Here is an 18,717-nt window from a genome sequence, read left to right as displayed (position 1 = left end):
ACGTGTCACACTTCTGCGGGTTAAGCTAATTTTTACGAGAAATGCACTAGCTGTAGCAAATGTCTACAGTAACATGAAAAATGCACCAAAGCGAGTAAGAAAAACTGTAATATTATAGTTCTAGCTAGGGTGAGATAGATAGATAGATAGATAGATAGATAGATAGATAGATAGATAGATAGATAGATAGATAGATAGATAGATAGATAGATAGATAGATAGATAGATAGATAGATAGATAGATAGATAGATAGCATGTAGACATTACATTTAATTAGGTATATTTCGCTAACAGTTTCCATGTAAGGGCCTCTAGTTGATTTTTTTCTCCTTGAAACTTGAGAACTTTAATTTATGTGTTGAAATGACGTGTTCGTTTCTCTGAACTTTGCTGAAAAAGAGTTTTCTACATATTCAGTTGCATTTATTATAATGAACATAATTAAGGAAATATTTGTTTACATTGAAAATACTCCTATATCTGTCAGGTTTGAGTTAATCCTTGCAGTGGGAGTTTCTTTTCACCTGTTCAAACCTTTTGATTCACCAGTTCATAAAGCACTGAATATGCAAACTTGCTTGAAATTCTAGCTGAAAATGTAAACAAATGCAGATAACCATATGACAAACAGGTTTTTTTTCCCATTAAAGATTATTTATTGTTGTAAATAATCTTAATATGGTTGTTTTTTGGGCGGAGTGGTAGGAACAGGGAATTTTAAATTAATTTTAATGCAACATGGAACTTTTAAGGTGACAAATTATTATGACATCAAATTATTGAATTTGAAAAAATATATTCATACATCAAATTTACTGTTAATTCATTGTTACTATAGCACAGGCATTACAAATCATCTTCAGAAAGTTTAAGAAGAGCAGCCAAACAGTTACGGTAATAACTTGAGTGTATTTGCTTCCCCTTCCTCTCCGTCCCCTTTAAACGGGGAGGTGCAGCGGCGCAGCCCGGGGCGCACTGAGGGAGTCCGGGCTGGCTGAGAACGAACGCGTCGGAAACCTCCCCGGAGGGGCCCCATGTAATTCGATGCACGCTGTTAAAGCTTAGAGTATATTGTCTTCCCTTTTCGCTTATGAAGCCTCCACCCACCGGCCCACCCTACATTTAGCGGATCATGTGACTCGGGGTAAGTCATTTGCAAGTACAACAGTTCTCTGTGCGCTCCCATTCATTTCCTGAGAACTGCCCGAGCCGAGCAGCTGAGAGGCAGAAGGGAAGGGGAGGGAGCCGCTCTCACACACACTCACACATCTACACGCACACACACTAACACTCCGCACATTCACGCAGAGTGAGAGGAGAGAAGAGGAAAGGGAGAGGAGGAGACGAGACAGAGAGGACTGTGGAAAGGAAAACAGTCTCCTAGTCTCCACGGCTCTGCAGCTTTTGACAAGGTATGTGCGTTTTTCTCGTCCTCTGCTCACAGTGCCCGTCTCCGTCAATGTGTGTGTGTGTGTGTGTCTTGCTTCATTCGTCACGTTGTTGTGCTTTGTGGTTGTGAGCTCAGCGCACCTCGCTCAGCTGTCATTGCTCTGTCAAAACGGATGACATCTCAGATCACCTATGGCATTGTGTTTGGTGTCCGTCAGTGTTGGGGTCGGGGGAAACAAGAGACCCCCCCCCACACCCTGAGTGATGGTCACTGGGCATGAAACCTCCATTGTCAGTGTGTGTTCGTGGGCTGTCATGAGCAGAGGAAACAGAAAAGTGATTACACTCGAGAGTGAACAAGAGCAGCATCCGGACTTCAGCTGTGCCGGGGCTGGTTGTGGTTCAGCTCTCCTGCCTGTCTTGAGTCCGGATCAGCTCAGCGGTGCCCCACTGTAGTACAGTAACACTGGCTCAGTGTCTCGATGGGAGCGCAAAAAAAAAAGTTTACTGCTGTTGTTTGCATCTCTTAAAGTTGTTTATGCCTGAGTGTGCAATTTCTCTGGGTGTGCGAGAGACCCGGCTTGTTTGCCTGAACTCCAACCAACCCAAAATGTTAGCAACGGGTTAAACATTAGACGGCTCGGGTAGCAGAGGAAGGACGCTGGTGTGTGTGTGCGCGTGCGTGTGCGTGTGTGTGTGTATTAGTGTGTGTGGGGGAGTGTTGCAGGGGTGGTGTCTTGGATGTCATCGGCGGTGCTCTCACTTCCAGAGCAATAGTCATTGGTATTGATGGGTGGCTGTCACCACGGCAGAGAGCCACCGGGCAGGGGAGAGTGGCCGTGGGCTGGCCCTTAGCTGTTATTTTCAATTACAGGGGTCCAGGGCAGAGCTGACAGCAAAGGCATTTGTACATCCAGAGAGGGAGGAGGCAGAGGAGGAGGAGGTGGAGGAGAGTGTGGGTTGTGTGTGTTTGTGTGAAGGGGGTGGGTGGGCAGAGGAGAGTGGGTGGGTAGGAGAGAGGAAGGTTGGAGGGGGCCGAGACTCTGGCCTCTGCTCCTGGGTTTGATGTGGAAACTAAGCTCTGACCTCTGTGACTTTACCCACGCGATGCGAAGAGGCCCTGACTTGTCTTTATCTGCGCGTCAGCTGTCGGGTGTTTGTGCTTCACTGTTCTCGCATTCATAGAAAGTCAATTTGTCAATGCACTGTGCATGTCTCCGTGTGTGTGCGTGTTTTCAGTGGAGGCTAAAATCTTCCATCTGCCGGTGTTGAATACCCATAAATGTTCCCGGTCGATTCAAGAGTCTGAGTAAATTTTCCCCGTACGCTTAGTAAGAGATATATATCTGTTCTTCTATTTCCACAGCAGGGGAGCGTGTGAGTGTATGTGTGCGAGAGTGGATCAGACCCCCCGTGGCTCTTGGATGTTCAGGGAGGGAGATTAGCGCCCATTTAAAGTCTCACTTGAACCCATTCACAAAGGGGCCGTATTCTTGCGCATGAATAAACATGCTGATATCATCGCTAAGAAGTTAGAGAATTGATGCATTGCTCCAATATTTTGAACTGCTGATGGTCACATCAGCAAGAGTTTACTTCTGTTTGTTATGCCGTAGTGATAAAGATATATAGGGGAAATTTTAAATCGTCAGCTGTCAATATCATTTACTAAAAGTTGGTGCAACACTGACCATTTTTTCTTGTCAAAGGATTATCATAGTAAAGAATTGTCCCACCCAGCAAAATGCCAAGCCACAAGATTCTCATGGTATGATAACGTTGCTTTATTGGTTGGCACTAACCTCAAGAAATTGGTCTTTCTCGAGAAAGTCTGTCAACCAGCTGACCAGCAGTGCACAGTGGCACGTGGTAGATGAATGCTGTGTTACTCCACACCTCTTGTAAGCTCCCATATTTTTTTTATACTTTCCCTGAAAATCTACATATAAAGGACTTTGAGCAGTAGGAAATGTTGGTGGTTATGAAACTAACAATTTGATACCCGGAAACCAACTCATGCCTCGTCAACAAGGACCTCTGGTTTTGAGGTTTGACATGCCAATTTAAATTTTCTTTTTTATCAACTTTAATAACACACACGCCCAATCTTAGCAAGTCACCTCGACGTAAACCTAGTTTTATTTGAGCAATTTAAAAAAAAAAAAAAACTCATAAAATTTAATAAATGCCCTGCAGAGTCCTTTATGGATGTTTTAGTGTTGAATCCAATTCAACATGAAGTAGTTGTGACAAAGAATACGTCCCTCGTTAAACTCAAAAGTGGACCATGGAAATTTAGTGTTTAATGATTGGCTTAAAGACCAAACATGTGCTGGTTTCCAGTTGTAACTTGGGGTTTCTACCAAGATCTAATGGCACGGGCACAATATTTCTCATCAAAGTGAAGTCCGTCCCGTAAAGCCCTGTCCAGTTGCTGTTAGCGTGTGACTTCGTCAGGTGGAACAAGTGCGAGCTAGTATTACGAGACCAATGTATGAAGGTGAGGGTGTTAAGCTTGACACCCTACATCTAAGTTTTAGACTCTTATTTTGAAATAAGACAGGATATAGTTTCCATGAGTCATGATAAAATGCTTTTGGTTTCAAACCTTTCATCAGTCTTCATCCACCATGTGGGCAAGATTCCATCATTTCTAAATTGTCTCTGTGGTCATGTTTTAAGTACCTGTTCTCAAAAAAATTAACATTTACACATTAACAGTCAAGATACAAGTGATAAGTAAGCACAAACGCTAAAAATAGCTACAGTTGAGTCTTCTGTTTTTGCAGAAAACACTTTTGCACCAATTAGCGTTGCTGTTACTGTGACCTGGTAGTGCCTCTACGGTGCATTCACTGGTCACAAACAAATTCTGAACAGTGGGTCACTGATCAGGGCAGCTCAAGCTGAAGATCAGTCTCTGCATCTCTATGCATGTCTACTGTAATAATTCAGCAGCGGACTAACAAATGCAGCAAAAGTTAGTGTCGGTCTCAGCGCTTCCAACAGGCAGTAAACTGCTTCATCTGATCAACTCTAGATAAGAATCTAAAATTCTTTGGTTAAATTCTTCTAAAAAAAAAACAAACTTTGAGATTCATTAAATATTTTTTTTAAGTTTTCAAAAACATGAAAAGGTATTAGGATCGCATTGTTTTAGCTACTAGCGTTGAAGTATTGGGAAAAAGAAAACAACCACCAGTCATAGCCAATCAAGTAAAAATTGGCCGATTGAACGGTGTTTCAGACAAATCAAGCCTCCAATAGAGTTCTTCTGTTTATTCAAAGGATTCTTTCATTCTGAGGCGACAAAGCTGGACAGCTTTCAAGGCTGAGAACATCACTGGCACATCTGCTGTGGTAAAGACGAAAACTGTTTAGCTTATAATAATTGTTTCTCAGAAGGCTGAGCCATTAACTCAGCTATCAATTAGCAGTATTTGCGCAGGCATAAGTTTCATCTGACGCTAGTGTGACAGCTGTAAGCAACAAAAACAGCACAGAACTGTTTCAGATAAGTTGTATGTGTTCAATAATGAGTTTGTCTGAAAAGAAAATAATGTTAGGAACTGCAATTCACTAAACAGAAACTGTCTTAAAAAAAACCTCTCTGTGAAACTCTCATATGTTACTTTCATTACATTATTTTTTAAGGATATCGGTTTAAATTTTTGCCCAGGGCATCTTTTCGGTTGACCACACCGTTATTTGTTGCTGTCATTTTCATATCAGTAGATTCAATTAAACGTGTTCGCCAAATTCCAATTAAAAATCAATGTGTTGTGTGGGAGCTAAAGCTTTACAAGATCACAATGCTACTGTAGCTGTTTGCAGAGATCATCTGGCCGCTGCCATGAGAATTTATGTTTTTTGGATGGACAGGGGTTTGCATAGATATGAACTGTTCGCTAATAGTGGAATCCTTGATCAGCAAAACATTTGGAATAATTACAAACTAAAGTGTTAATTTATAGGAAGAAGGTTAAACCAGATTCAAATTGGAATCATTCATACATAAACGGGGGTTTGTCTTAATTACAGCCAAATTGATGTGAACATGTAAAATATGAGGTTGTGTTCACGAGCGTAATTACTTTCAGTTTGACTTCCTTGATAGCAGGTGTGAGCATCCTTTCTGCTGTGTCTACGCAGCAACTGGTCCATAGTTAGCAGTAACATTAATACACTCAATTAACTTGAGAACTTGCTGTATATTATGGTGCTTGAAAGAGGTGCTAGTTAATGAATTGTGTAAGTGCTCCCAAGAGTCAAATACACATTTTGTATCAAGGAAATGTACTTTGAATATAAAACCATGAACAATTTTGTTGTGTGCTAACGTGTCAGGATATTTATAGCGTCTTTTAGAAACACTGCCAACAGTTTACACATGTTTCATCTTTAATTCCACATGGCAACGTTTTCAGACTTTATATTATTCCCTAAACCCACATTGCAATAGTTTTCACCTTACGGATATATGTGAACAAATACGCTTATTTCAGTCAACAGCATGATGGCTCGCACATGTTTATAGTTTTTTCCCACAGCCGCAACTAGCTAGCTGTTCAAGGACATATGATAGAAATCTTTACAGGTGTGTGTGTGTGTGGGTGCGTGTGTGTGCGCGTGTGTGTGTGTGTGTGTGTGTGTGTGTGTGTGTGTGTGCCAGTTGTAAAAGCCAATCTAACAGATAGACTTTATCAGTCCATCAACTCTGCTCTGCCTTGGATGTTTAATTACTGGGTGAGATTCCTTCACTGAAGGCATCCTCTGTTTGTCGCAGTTCACAAAACACAAGTTGAGCTCCTGCTGACTGAATCTTTCAAGGAAGATGCTGTGGTTTGGTCGTGCCAACAACATATAGGGGCCAATTCATATTCATGGGGATTGAATTCCCCAAATTACCCCCTAATCATCTGGGTTAACTACTGACATATTGAGTGACTGCTCATTGATCCAAGGGGGTGTTATTGAGCGTATCTGCATTGACTGCAGATAGAGTGCAGTGTACTACAGTACACGGCTGGATTCATGTCTAACTATAAGACAAGAGGAAAGAAGAACATGGAGTGAAATGAAACGAGTAAGGGCTTATTGTTTACAGTTTAGGGACCCGTTTAGAAGAAGTATTAACAACACACACTATAGAGAAATCATTCAAATATGACAGATGACAGATTTAGCACACACATCAATAAAGTTTCATTACTGTTCATACAAAATGTTGATAAAATTGTAAAATATTCAATAATCCTCCCAGCATCGGTTGACCCTAGTCTGATGCTGGGAGGCCAGGGTCTCCTGAGTAAAACTATAACACAGATGGAGAGGATGTCTCCGCTTTATTCAGTTGCATATGAAATGATAATCAATTTACCTGTGCTTATTTTACATTTCCACAGCATACAGTAAGATTTAACATTGTTTGCGCCTTGCAAATTGGAAGTCCCTGAGCTGTTATTTCATCATGTCAGGAAAAGACAAAGTGTTCCCTCCCTCAGTGTTTTCTCTTGTGGATACAACCTTTGACCCGGGTCTCCAGTCCACGTTTGTTTACCAAATTGAGTTAAGGCTGTCCACAATGTTCTGGAGCGTGTGTTTTTAGGGACTGCGAGATACAGAGACAAAGTGCAGAAGGTGTTGTGCAACAGCAAGTGATGTCAAATAGTAGTGAAAATGTGTAAAACAAATTATCTATCTATCTATCTATCTATCTATCTATCTATCTATCTATCTATCTATCTATCTATCTATCTATCTATCTATCTATCTATCTATCTATCTATCTATCTATCTATCTATCTATCTATCTATCTATCTATCTATCTATCTATCTATCTATCTATCTATCTATCTATCTATCTATCTATCTATCTATCTATCTATCTCAAAACATTGATGCATTTATTCTTTTTGTTTTCATTACGACACCTTCTCCAAGGCTGCACTCTCAGGTCTTACAGGAAGTGACTCGCTTTGCCCATAGACTCTGATTTAAAGTTGCTTGACATGTTTTCATGGCTCAGATGGAAAGGTATGCCAGCGGAAGGGCCATCTATCTGCAGTGGCGATTCCTCCCTCTACACGGTGTGGAGTTTTACTTTGACCAAATATGGCTGGATAACAAACGGAAGGAGAAAAGACAGAAAGCCAAGGAAGAAGAAGAAGGTTGTGGAAGACCGCCGAACCTCAGTATTTCCAGAGTGTTGTGGATCGTTTTACTAAAACAGCTTCCTCTAACAGAACCTTTGGGGAGCTTCCTTTCTTTAGCCTCGGTGCAGATGGCTTTTGCAGACCTGCGTAAGGAGGAAGCACAGTTTGCCTTTAGTTTTAGGTTACTGCAGGTCAGATGAAACGATGCACTAGAGATTTCCACTAGGTCTTTGACTTGTAGCAGCGGAGGCAAATGTAGGTGCAGACTATGAGCACCGTCGTCCATCTCGCACCTTTTTTCAACCTGGTATCAACGTGCTACAGCGCTGGCTTGAAAAGAGAGAGAGAGAGAAAAAATAATCGAAGTGAAGGCGTGAGCGGATGAGTAATGGAGGTAAACGTAGCTGCTGGCTTTCGTGGAGTGGCTTTGGAGCCCTGGCACGGGTCAAACTGAAGGGAAAAACTTGCTGAGCGAAAATAACTGCATACACTCGGTGCAATAAGTGTCAGTGTGTTGGAATGTTTTGGTTGGTTCGTTATTGTCCATTTCCATGTGCAGCATGTTTTAATGGATTTGGTTGTGTCAGCACAAAGTAAGGTTAGATAGGATATGATGCCGCATCTAGAGGATTCTGCGAGGCTGTTGAACTCTAAAACGCCCCTGAGCTTGCTGTGCGCCTTCATGTTCACAACAGTTTATATCACCAGAGATACCAAGTGAGAGAGGGAGAAAAAAAAAAAGATAAAGGAAAGAGGGAAATAAAAGTTTTGTTTTTTTTCCTCTGTGAGTTGTTCGCAAGAGACGCCGTAGATGAGTCAGGGTATTGGTGTCTGCTCACGCCTGCATTGTACAGTTAATGTAGAACATCTAGGTCGATCTTTGAGAGTGCTTTTGGATGCACATGTGCTGTGATGCATGCAGACGACCAGGTATTGTGAGTTCTTTATAAGCGCGAAACGTATGTTGGGGGAGAATGGGGGATCGCAGTCAGCCATAGACGGTGGAGCGCAAGAAAGCACACATACAGGATCAGAGCCTGAGGGGAATAAAAGACTAAAACCTGCTCTAAGAATCCTCTAGCAGGGCAACAGACACGCCATACTAGGGAGGTAGGGGTGAGGGGGGGGGGGGGGGGGGGGGGGTGTCGTCTGCAGGGAGGGTACTAAAGATGCAGCTGTGTTTGCATCATAAAATGCTCTGTCAATATTTAATACTGCTTTGGTTTTGGTGTTTTTCCAACTTGGGTTAATGTTTTTATCTTATTTTATCAGTATTAGTACATTATATAGAGTTCTACCTACGATGCTGCTGTACAAGTTTGAGACTATTAAGTACTGCACTGCAGTCACCTCAGTTGGGGACCTGTGAACTGAGGGTAAATAAAAGACTCGTACTGAGTCACTGAGTGCATTTCTTATTGATCCACTGCAACTAACCTTTTTCTCCCTGTCTCTTGTGCACAGCTTACCTCAATAGTCTGAAAACATCATTATAAAGATGAAAGAGGAATAGAGTATCTTTCTGAAAAATGGCACAACCAGGTTCTCTACATATATCATTACTTTTACATGGCTTTAATAGGAGTTTATCCGTGCATACATTTTATAAGATTGGACAATATTTCTGCATTACTTTTTATGGAAAAGGTAATGCACATAGGTTGAAGCAGTATTTTAAAACCTGAGTAGCTAAAAGTAATCTACTCCAGGTTTGATCTGTCTAAGCGGCGACTAAACAATCCTTCAGTCTAGCACTGATAGGAAGCTTTGAGGCAGATGTCTTCAGCGTTGGTAGTAGCTAGCAATTAGCAAGTCACTGTGTCAATGGGACAGCAAGTGAAATGGGAATATTTTTAGCTTTATAACCACTCAGAAACTTGTGAACTTTCTCTGATTGGTGAAAACCTCACACCGTGGCACAGTCACGTCATGGTAGCAAGACTTAAAGTGAGCTAATGGAAGTTTCAGTATGGCGTCTAAGTTTAATTCAGAGTAGACATAAAAGGTGTAAGGAACTATTTGAAAGGACATTATTTTCACATGTTGACTCATGTTTAGTTGTCTTTCAGGCTCAATTAGAGTCAGAAAGAAAGAGAGCAAGACTTTTTTTTTTTTTAGTCGATAACAGGAATGCTTAACGTAGTCCGTCATAGTTCCTCTTTTATGGTTTTTGAGTTTTCAACCTCTGGCTGTCATTGAACATGCTAGAGTTGTTATTGTAAGACTAGCCATGCTAACTGTACTAATACATGTTAGCGATTATAGCACTCCTTGCAGGTAGCATGGCTGTCACACATACAAAACATATAACCTCTTTATAGCACAAAAAGGCACAAAAACCTTACAAAAACTGAGATTGAAAGTTTAGAAATGATACAACTGTAATTACTTTACTGTACTTTCTTCGTTCGTAACCAAGAGTTTTGGTGCAAGAAGTCTTTATTAGCCGAATGCATGACCGGGCAACTCAAGAACTTCCTCCTTTGCTAGTTCGAAATAAGAGTCTCAGATACAGAATCAAGAAGTCAAGCTTAAGGAACACCTGGAGTTTATAACAAAAAGTTACAAACACCTCAAGAAACGACGTCATGTGCTGAGAGCAAGCTGATAAAATCTGAAAGAGAAACTTTAATTTACAACATTTTATTATTGTAAGATCTTGTGACAAAAGATCTAGGTTTTAGGACTTGGTGTATATGTCCCTGCATCCTCTTCTTTTTTTTAGGAGTGAGGTTTTTGTGTCAGAGGCTTTTTTAGACACACAACCTCTATCTCTACAGCATTTACTGAGATGAGGTCAGGGTGCATGTGTGTGTGTGTGCTGTGTTTCTTAGAGGTCACCAGACTATGCAAGTGGCCCTTTCACTAAATTGTCTCTCTATGAAGTGTTAAGCTGCGTCCAATTGTGCTTTTTTTTCCCAACTGTAACCATGCTAAACATTTAGCTCATTCTTTCTCGTGCTTACATCAAAATTGTAGCCAATTGACCATAGACCGTCTGGAACGGTGTCGCAAATTGCTTTGACTCGGAAGCCGAGGCTCGCTCGAGTAAAGCCACCTCACTTTAGAGCTGTCACAGTCACAGCTTGTTTAGCTGCTTCTCTGCTGCATTTGAGGCACATGATGCAAGAGGATGTCAGACTCTTCTGTTTACCTCTCTCTGGAGCACTGTGGAGGAGTGTACGTGCGTGTGCGTTTGCGCGCGGTTTGAGTGTGTGCGCGGTAGGTGTGTGTGGGAGGCTGTTTGTGTTGAATGGGCATCCATATTCTTCTTTCATGGGCAGAACTGCAATACAGAGGGGGGATGTTAGTGTGAATGCGTGAGTCTGTCTCCGAATCTTAGATAAATATGGTTCATCGTGGGTGCAGGAAGAGGTCACAAGGTTTGCAAGCGAGTGCGTGCGTGTGTCTGCGTTAGTGTGCGTGCTTGTGTGTGCGTGTGCATGTTCGTGCCAGATTGTAGAACGGAGCAGCAGCTCAGGAAGTCAGCTTTGTAAGAAGTGCGTTTGACATACAGACGGAGACAGACAAACCAGACAGTGACCGACTCTTCTTTTCGCTTTGAGTGTTTCCTCTCAGAATAAACAGCTTCTTCATTTCCCACAGTTTCACAAGAGGCAGAAGATTGTAATGGTGGAGGTGGGGACCTTTCACAATGTCAGAAAGACGGGGAAAAGAAGAACCCATTTTTCAAGTGGAAAGAAAAAAAAATAAAACCACACCACAAAAGTTTTTTTTTTTCTTTTCTTTTTTTCTCGTCGTCTGAAAAACTGTCTCAGGTAATGCGCTGTACACATTACTCGGCGACAGGTTTCTTAATATTGTTCTCTCTGTGCGTGTTTGACTGTGCATATGTGCTACGAGGATGAAGGCAGTGGACTTGAGCTGCATCCGGCGACCTCATCCCCCTCATCCTGACAGGATTACTGACACAGGATCCCCCTGCCCCCAGCAGAAATAGCACAGGCCCAAGGGCAATCCACCAGAATATGGGAACTTCCGTGGGCCTTACTGTTGTATAAGTGTGTCCAGTGTGTGTGTGTGTGTTTTGTGTGTTATCTGTGTATTTACATGAGTATCAGCTCTATAAATGGAACTGCTTTGTTCTCAGATTCTCAGAGCTCTGTGGCTCAAATCTCATTTATCCTTTTCAAACACAATTCATCACTTTGTTTTAAGATTTTTTTGCAGTAGCTTTTTTTATTTATTTTTTATTGAAAGTTACTCCCATTGTGTCGTTCTGAAGAGATAAGTAAACGACGGCACTCCATCTTATTCCTTATGTTACACCAGTTCTGTGTTGGACGAGATGCTCTATATGACTGAAGCAAGAGCTTTACGGCTCTATGTTAAAGACATGTGAAGCACCACATGTTTGGTTACACATCTGGTAGTCTGTCTTTAGAAAATGTTTTTAAAAAATCCAGGTATTTTCTAGAAAATCAAGTTCAAAGAAATTAGTTTGTCTCAGTGTCAATAAAACTGTAACAGTGTTTGAGGTAAGCCAGTATTCAAGTCAAAGCGGGTTAAGATAAAACCTGTTTAGTTGGTGGCCTGTCTTTTGATAAAAAAACTCTGTAGCCCTGATAAAAACCTTTCCAGCCATTTAAAGTCCTGCTGCTGTTGGCTTTTGCCACGCTTGCTGTAGCATCACCACTTCTCTGCCGGTATAAGATGATGATTAGTTTAGTTGAGCTTCGAGGCCTAGAAGATGGATTTTGTCACGATTATAACTTTTCCTCAGTAAAACTCTGCAGAAAAAGCTAAAGTTTGACCACGTCTGTGACAGAGTCAGAGGTTTTCTCAAGGATGAACTTTATCGAAATGGACGTTGATGCATACTCTGACAGAGGGATCGATAAAATCAATACTCTTTTTTTTTTACCATTCTGCCTTCAGCCATCCACACTCTGAGCTCATCTTTGGATCTGTCTCGGTCTATTTTGTGCGGTGTCTCTGCTTTAACAAATGCTTAGTCTTTTCATGCACTTGGGATTTTCTGACATGCATTTAGTCGATGCAACGCTTGACCCAACAACGTCCTGGATTGGCCATAGAGGGCATGACCTGCTGGATGAATGTGTTTTGTTGCAACCCTGCAATAATACTGCAGTGTGGAATATATTTTTGTATATAAACTGGATGTTTGTCTCGTAAAGTGACTTATACTTTTTCCTGCTCTATGCTGAAGAATACCATAAGGTGTAAAAAGTTGTATCTAATCGGTAGCTATCTGGGGTCATTTGCTTAACAAACATGCAGCTTGTAGCTTTAAAACATCATTATTTCAGAAGGAGTAATGGGTGGTGCACCTTTTCCAGGCCGCCACTGCTGATGTTTTTCTTGACCAGAAATGTTTCCAAACAGCTGAAGTTGAATAGGCAGCAACAGGTGCTGAAACGTGGAAAGTTGGACCTCAGAGAAACCTAGAAATCAGAGCCGTCAAGGCACAGCAAAAGAATGAGAGCAGACATAATAACTCTGGGTTTTTTACACCTTACTTCAAATTATTCCAGTGATTATGCAAAATGTTCAGTCTGTTTAAATAGCAGATTGCGGCAGTCGTCAAGAAAAGTTTCATCTGCTTACCTAACTACTGTTTTTACAACGTCCCCAAACTTTTTTTTTTTTTACCCAAATTGTCCACAGATTAGGCTTTGTAGGATTAAATTACCCAACACATGATGAGTGTGTTCTCTCTATTAATAGCTGTGTTCAAGAAGAAAGTTTGTCCTCTCTGGACTGCAGCTATTCTCTGAGGAAATGTCTAGAGTGTTTTGAGGTAAAAGCATCAGCTGAGTGCATTTTTTAAGGGGGTTTTATCCCTAAAGGGAAGTCTTCTTTCCCTCCTGTTTTTTCTAACAGTGCAGTGCACATAAGCTGCAATTTGATGCCATTGGGCTTGTCATCTGATAGAGAAGTCTTCGCTTTTATAAGTAGAGGGATTCTGCTCTCTCGAGTCCTGTTCAGAAGTCTCCCAGATGCATGTGGAAGACTTTATCTTGTTGCTCTTGCCAAGGAAAATACAGCTTATGAAATGGAAATTATGAGACCATTCAGAGAGTGCCAGGAATTATACAAAAAAAAAAAAAAAAAAAAAGATTGTCAATGTCGGTACATCTTGACTGCGGGAAAACACACTTATTGTCAGAGAGGTGAGAGTCACAAACATCATCAGCGGCGTTTACCTGGTATTGTCTGTCTTTGGCTGGAAAGCCATAAAAGGGGAACTCCGCCAGTTTCACATAAAGGTCACGTATCTCATTATGGGGAGTACTACTGTACTCAGCGTGTGAAAACAAATGCCGAGAACACTTTCTCTACCCCTGGAGAAAAGTTTACATGTCACATTATGATCTCTCGTGACGTTCCCTGACTCCTGCAGACATATTTCATACAAGTCGCTGTCAAATTGCTTTGATGCGAATGTGAATATAAAACACTGATCTGCCACGGTGTGGAAGTGCAAAGAAACCTATTAGTTGTGTCACAGGAAATATCTGCTCTTACATAATTGGGGTTTAATGCGAAAGGTTAAAACAAAGCAAGGTTCTTCAGTCTCTTCTTGCTGCTTCTGAAGGGTCTCAGAGAAAGAACTTTAAAGTCGGACATATTTTAAACTTGATATAATACCCCTTGTAGTGCCTTTAAAAAGTAATCACACACCTTAACCTGTTTCAGTATGTCATATTACAACCACAAATGTCAATGTAACCAAAAGGATACACAATTTTCAGAAATGTTCTGCAAATAAAAATCTGTAAATGTATTGTGCTTTTGTTTTCAGCCCCTATGATTTAGTTTATTGTGCAACCACAGGGAATGAGAACCTCCACCCCAATCTCAAGTGTTTGCCTCTAACTGTGTTTCTGCCACAATGATCCTGTATTAATTATCCATCCACTCGGTTCCCTGTCTCAGCTGAATAGAAGAAGCTGAGGCACCCAATGCCCGACAATCTGTACTTTGTCTTTCAGCCACACTTCCAAAATGCAAATGTTGTTGATTCATCAAAAGACCCACCATGAGGTGTTTAAATTAGTTGATGACTTTGCCTGCACAACCTTATTCCTGATCTGTCTGCTGTGTGCCTTTGTCTTCATGAAGGTGCTTGTTCACTGATGTTCTCTAGCAAAACCTCTGAAGCCTTCAGAAAACAGCTGGAGATTAAATTATACAGAGATGCAATCTTTTTTTGAGGTCTGGTCACTTCTAAAGCCACATAGCTTCACTCCTTTTTATTTACTGGGGTGAATGCAGTTACCCACCACAGTATTTCAGATTTTATTTTGTAAGAAATAATTTATCATTTTCTTTCCATCTAACAATTAGGCACTACTTTGAGTTTGCTTATTACAAAAAGCATTTTTACAGGCATTTTTCTGGTTGCTGTGTAATAAAATAAGGAAACGTTAAAGTCCCATGAATATATTTGCCTCTGACTAGTCGTCTTATACCTTTTGATACCTAGATGTTTTTGTACACAAATGAAACCGATTGTTAAATCGTGCAACAATTTTTAGCCCTTTTGGTGACAAAACTATGATTTAAAGGTATTTCTAAAAGCTCAAGCTCAACAAGAGACCAACTAAAGCAAAAACTAAAAATCAGCAAAACATCCAAAAATGACATTGGGCAACATAAAGCTTATGCAAGACCAAAAGAGAAACAGGAGCTATAGACATGAGGAGATGAAAACGTACAGGTGACAGTATGAAGTCAGAAAACAAGGCAAGAGAAACAAACTAGAGCCTTTCAGGTCCTGACAGTTTGTAGCAGAACGAATGTTTTATTTATGTGATGTAAGAAAGCCTTTGGCTTTGCAATACAGGGAAGAGCAGGTTCAAGACTCAAGTATGCTGAACCTTTGACCAAACCAAGTACCACTTTTTGCCTCAGTGAAGTTATTCTTTAAGCTCTAACTCTGCAGGGAACTTCATGGCAGGGTGAGATACGTGGGGAGGCGGGTAAACATGAACCGTGATCAGATTGAAAAGCAGATGTTTTTGTCGTTCTGTTGCTTTGGAGACAAAAATCCGTTTAATTACGTTTATTAAAAATGTGTTTTACGGTATCGTCAAAAGTGCCATTCACCACGGTCTTCACTTTCCTTTGTGACGAGAACGCGATTGTGAATGTACTCAGCTTTTTCTAAAAGTTAATGCGCTCAGCATCTGAAAAGAGAAGAAGTAGAGTAGTGTGCGGGTGAGCTAGTGGTTGTAGGCCAGTTATCAGGCCAATGTGTCACACCGGGGTGTCCAGGGGCTCAGAAGAGGGAAGTGAGCTGCTGCAAAGAGGCCAGCGACAGACAGTTCAAGCACAACACAGGAAATGCTCATCTCATATCACCCAACAACTCTGGTTTTTGTGCAATAGCATTGATAGCCCTGCATAATGGTTTCTTCTTATTTATTTTCCGATGAAGTAGTTTTTATTTACAGCTTTTTCTATTTCTTTTTGTCTTTTTGTTAGGGGACCAGAAAGGGGTTGAGGGGTTGGGGGGCTCTGTTGACATTCTTGCACTGTATGCTTTGCGCTCGACCAGGCCTTGGCTCAGCTCCATATCCCCTCTCTACCAACTCTCACTTCTTTGACTCCTACCCCCTCCTCCTGCTGAACCAGCCCCCTCCAAGCCCTTTCAACTCTGCTTGATTGCTCCTCCCCCCCCTCGTACACCACTCTTGCCAGCAACTCTTCAACACGGCCCCCACCCTTGCTCGCTCCTTTTCCTATCACCTTCCCTAATCCGTACTCATGTATCGCCCTGAACTCGCTGCGGCCCACCCTTTCCCATCCCCTCTTCCGCCCCAGCTTGTGGCAGCAGGTCCAGCCTCTGTGACACAGATGCAAGCGGTTGCTGTGGGCACTCAACTCGGGAACAAAGCATTGGCGGGGGCCCTTCTGTTGCGCTGGGTTTGTGCCGTTTCTGTGCATAAGTACATTCACATGAGAGCTAGAGATAAGAGGGGAAGCAGAGACGGTAGAGTGCAGTCGGTTACTAAAGTCTGGTTTCAAGAGGTTGTTTAAGCCTTACTTTTATTTTGGCAAATGTGTCTTTCATTTCTCTTACATGGGAACATCCTAAAGCAGGATCATGCTTGCATGAACGAACAGCGATGTTCACCACCTGCTGCACAAGTTCTTTTCATCTGGTTAGTTGCTTATATAAACTCTTTTCTGTGTAATTCGGGTATAAACTATCTTTCTTGTTCTGACAGTGGAAGTGAACAAATCACTAAGAAGCCAAAACTCATACTTGATGATAATAAAGCCAACACATGTGCACACTTGTTTTCATCCTGTTTTAGTGTCAGCTATATTGTTAAGAGTCAGAGATATGCAGCCCTGCATATCAGGTGACTTTAACACACCAGCTCATCCACTGGCTGTTTAAATCAACAGAAGAAGACAAAACATATCAGTAGCTCATGTTGTATCACAGGTCCGCACTGCACATACAACCACAAACCTTCCATTATGGATCCAGTCCACATAGCTCTCTAGAGACCATGGGATGGGGTGCACTTTCAGATCATGCAGCTGAGATAGCAGAATCAAAGGGTTGTGGATAAAACTCAAAGAATTCACCAAAACTGCATGCATAAGATAAGCATGAGGGTTTCCCCAATTCTGACTGAATAGAAGCAAACATGTTCTTCCTCCTGTGCTATGATTGTTCCTGTCTGAATTACATTTTGCTGATTGATGTACTTACATCAGACGGACACTGGTGTATCATCTGGCCACCATAGACTGTCCAAATGCACTTTTTAGCATACTGAACCTTACAGTTCATTATGGTTAAGGGGTTGCTACCACATGAGGTAGATCAGGTGCATATTATAGGTGGGCAGACAACAATTCCCAATTGTATGTCAGTATCTTTTTGCTGACCTTGAGGCGTACAAGACATGCATATTGTGGAACAAAGTGGTGATCGTTAAGAGGCTGGGGATCTCTCGCCAGAAATGTATCAGTGGCTTCCTTAAAACAAGCCTCATTGTTAATGTTTTCTTATGCTGCTGGTGATTTGCACCTTGGCAAATCACAATTATATTTTGTCGTTTTATTTTAATGTGGTTCCAGTTAATTCTTGGTGGACCAAACTGACAGAAAACTTGTAATCCTGCCTTTTACCAGGCGCTTTGCTTAAAATTATTTAGTGGTGTTTCAGCTGCCGTCTGTCTTCTACACAGACATTTCTGTGGGTGCTGTAGCAGGTAGAGGAGGTCACATGATAGTCAGAGAGCAGCAGCAGCATCCAACACAGTCCCTGTTGTACTATCGACACCGGTGTAAAGGGCAAAATCACCTGGATTGTGAAAAAAAACACACCAGATTTTAAGATTTAAAAATAATGCCCACGGCCTTCAAAGCTGTGCACATAAAAATGACACCATCATTACTTTTATTAGTGACTTCCAGTACTGTTGACCTAAAAATGCCTCGATCGTTCCAGCCTGATTTGAGGCATCAGCCTGCGATGTCACTAACCTGAGCAGAAAGACTTAAAAAAACCACCTTGCATGGAGCAATTTTGCAGCTGACATCGCCACTGAGCCTCACCTGCTACCTTTAACTTCATTTTTTTCCCCTCTTAACTATATTTGAGGGGAGAGCAAGGTTTGCTAGAGGAAGAAATGAGATGCCTCAACACTTCACTGCCCTTCTCTCTCCACCGACTCCCCCCCCACACACACACCTGGGATGGCCATTTCATTTTGGAGTGGAGCAAATGGAAAGGTGATCTTAATCTACCCTGTTTCCTGCTACCTTCCCCAGCCCCCAACCTCTCTATCTCCCACACACAGCGCCTCACTTCGCTGATGGACAACTCACTGGCGGCTGCCTGAGCCTGCCACTGGCACACACAAAAAATGTGATACATAACACTGGACATGCACTGGTTTGTCGTCCTGTAGAAATTGTATCTGTTTCAGCCTTTCTTCCTATTTCAGTCTGTGTGATTTGGGATTCTCTGCAGGCAGAAATGATTCTTTTACAAGTTCAAAAGCTGTTGATTTCAAGATATTCGGGCCTCCTCTGTTACCTCGTTACGCAGTGTTGGGTTTCTCTTTACTGCTGTTAGCTCTTTGCAGTCACAAGCAGAGCTATGCAACTGCCATTGATTTCCTATGAATGGCCCTCTGCAGGCCAGTTCATTAGGAAGG

The 18,717-nt window shown here is 41.7% G+C and overlaps 1 protein-coding gene across 4 annotated transcripts in view; it reads left to right on the top strand.

Annotated features, from left to right (window-relative positions):
* The first annotated feature begins 744 nt into the window (after positions 1 to 744).
* klf12b (Kruppel like factor 12b) overlaps positions 745 to 18,717 on the top strand; it is a 54,662-nt gene continuing 36,689 nt past the window's right edge. For 2 of the 4 annotated variants that reach the window (XM_081601255.1, XM_017303778.2), the window contains exon 1: positions 1,152 to 1,413. The gene's annotated coding sequence lies outside the window, so the exon portion shown is untranslated. The other 2 variants (XM_017303777.2, XM_017303779.2) reach the window with 2 other exon arrangements.

The sequence above is a fragment of the Poecilia reticulata genome, chromosome 2, assembly GCF_904066995.2.
Source record: "Poecilia reticulata chromosome 2, P_reticulata-male-v2, whole genome shotgun sequence".
Lineage (NCBI taxonomy): Eukaryota > Metazoa > Chordata > Actinopteri > Cyprinodontiformes > Poeciliidae > Poecilia > Poecilia reticulata.
Note: the sequence above shows the minus strand (reverse complement) of the source record. Positions and strands in the feature narration are given on the sequence as shown.